At 38.6% G+C, this 2,538-nt stretch overlaps 1 pseudogene; it reads left to right on the forward strand.

Annotated features, from left to right (window-relative positions):
* Window positions 1-897: 897 nt before the first annotated feature.
* On the forward strand, window positions 898-2,335 carry LOC101429312 (solute carrier family 2, facilitated glucose transporter member 3 pseudogene; annotated as a pseudogene).
* Window positions 2,336-2,538: the final 203 nt, after the last annotated feature.

Consider the following 2,538-nt stretch of genomic DNA (forward strand, 5'->3'; position numbering starts at 1 on the left):
TTGGCATGATAAAAGCTTCCTGAAACGACAATAACACTTTGTGATTACCCTGAAAGTCACTGAGTATAGAGTTCGGTTGGATTGTACAAGGCATGGGTACTGCGATAACACAGAGAACCTTGTGTTGGATGGTGAACTGTGGTTAAGAGCACAAATATGAGAACATTCTCTCATGAACTATAACAAATGTACAGTACTAATACATGGTGTTAATAATAGGGTGGTTTATGGAAAAATACACAAAATATAAGCTATAGACTAAAGGTAAAAATAATATTTTGATGGTGTTCATTTATAATTTGTAATAAATGTGTCACAACAATGCAATGTGCTGGAGATTGTGTGATACATGGGAGTACTGTATCCTCAGTATGATTGATTTCTAAGCTCACAACTTATCTAATTTAAAAATTTAAATTACATTATGCTGAGTAATGGAAATTAGGCACAAAATAATATGTATTATGTGATTCCCTTAATATTAAATATAAATATAACTTTATACAAACAAAACTCAATTACTAGTTATGAAGGGCTAGGGGTGAATAGAGAGATTGCAAAGTAACTGTTAAGAGTTATGGGGATTTTCTTTTGGGGTAATGAAAATCTTCTAAAATTGATTATGGTGATGAATGCACAGCTCTTTGATTATAATAGCCACTGATTGTAACCTTAGGATGGACTGTATGGTATGTTCATATATCTCAATAAAACTGCTGTTCTAAAAAACACACTAGAGTGTGATGCTGCTAAAGATGAAGAGTGAGGTTGTAAAGCATTACTGAAGACAAGAAGAAAACTTGTTATTAAGAAGGAACTTTAGAAGATTTTCTTGTCTGAAACGAGTTTCTCTGGAATACCACCCCTAGATCTTTACTGAAGATTTGAAAGGAATAAATTGGGAACGTGGGTTCAGAAAAGGTTACCACACCTCTAATTATCACCACTACCATCAACACAATCCACACTTTCCAGTTTGACTGCAACACTGCAGTCACCAATACTCCTGGGACAATCACAAAGGAACTTTGCTATGACATTTTTGAAGAGAAGATGGGAAACTGTCCCTCTGAGGTGTTGCTCACATCCCTCTGGTACTTCTCTTTGGCAGGCACAATTCGATGCTTATTGTCAATCTGTTGGCTATCGGTGGTGGCTGCCTTATGGCATTCTATGACATAGCTTATTTGATTGAAATACTGGTTAAATAAATACATAAATAAATAAATCTTTAAAAAAAAATACTGGTCATGGGCCACTTGGTTATTGGCCTCTTATTTGGATTCTGTACAGATTTTATGTCTATGTACATTGGAGAGATATCGCCCTCTACCTTATGGGTTGCCACGAGCACTCTTAATGAGCCAGGTATCATCATTGGGATTCTGGTGGCCCAGATCTATGGTCTGGAAATCATCATGTGATCTGGAGAACTGTGACCTGTGCTATTAGTCTTCATCATTATTCCAGATGTCTTGCAGAGTGTAGCCATTCAATTTTTCCCTGAAAGTCACAGATTCTTGCTCATTAATAGAAAGGAAGAAGAGTATGCCAAGCAGGTCCTCCAGCAATTTGGAGGCATTCAGGATGTGAGCAATGACATGCAGAAGATGAAAGGTGAGATTGATAACATTTCATAAGAAAAGAAAGCCAATATGCTGGAGCTCTTTAAAACACCCAGCTACCAGTGGCCTATCATCATTTTCACCATGCTGCAGCTATCTCAGCAGTTCTCTAGAATCAGTGCTGTGTTTTATTACTCTCCAGGAATCTTCAGACATGTAGATGTTGAAGAAACATTCTATGCCATTATTGGTGCCAGTGTGATCAATACAAGCTTCACTGTGATTTCACTGTTTCTTGTGGAAAACGCAGGAAAAAAGCCTCTACATATGCTAAGCATTGGAGGGATGGCTCTTTGTTCCAGTCTCATGATTATTTCTTTGCTACTAAGGGATGAATATGGTTGGATGAACATAGTCTGTATTAAGTCAGTCATGGTCTTTCGTGGTATTCTTTGAAATTGGACTGGGCCCCATTCCCTGGTTTATTGTAAACTTTCCAGCCAGCAACCCTGACCAGATGCAATGGCACTGGCTAGTTCTTCCAAATGGACCTCCAAATTTTTGACAGTACATTTCCCCTCAGATGCAAACTGTTTAGGAGCTTACATTTTTATCAAGTTCACTGGTTTCCTTGTTATCTTCTTTGTCTTCACCTTCTTCAAAGTACCTGAGACCCATGGCAGGACTTTACATGGGCCTTTAAAGGGCAGATACAGAGGGCCAATAGAGCTGAGAAAAGCCCTTTTGTGGAGATGAACTCCATTCTGTGAAGGAGACTACACCAATATCTAAGTCATGCCCCCTTTACCACCTCCCTCACAGCATGGAAAAGCAACCTCTGTCTGCAGGATGGAAAGCCATCATCAGGATATAACCCAAGACTGATTCTGAATGCTGCTCCTTGATTCCTTTCTCATTCTGCACACTATATGAGCACCCAGATGAATACAGTGTGGAGGTTAATCATATCTTC

The sequence above is a fragment of the Dasypus novemcinctus genome, chromosome X (genome assembly GCF_030445035.2).
Source record: "Dasypus novemcinctus isolate mDasNov1 chromosome X, mDasNov1.1.hap2, whole genome shotgun sequence".
Classification (NCBI taxonomy): domain Eukaryota; kingdom Metazoa; phylum Chordata; class Mammalia; order Cingulata; family Dasypodidae; genus Dasypus; species Dasypus novemcinctus.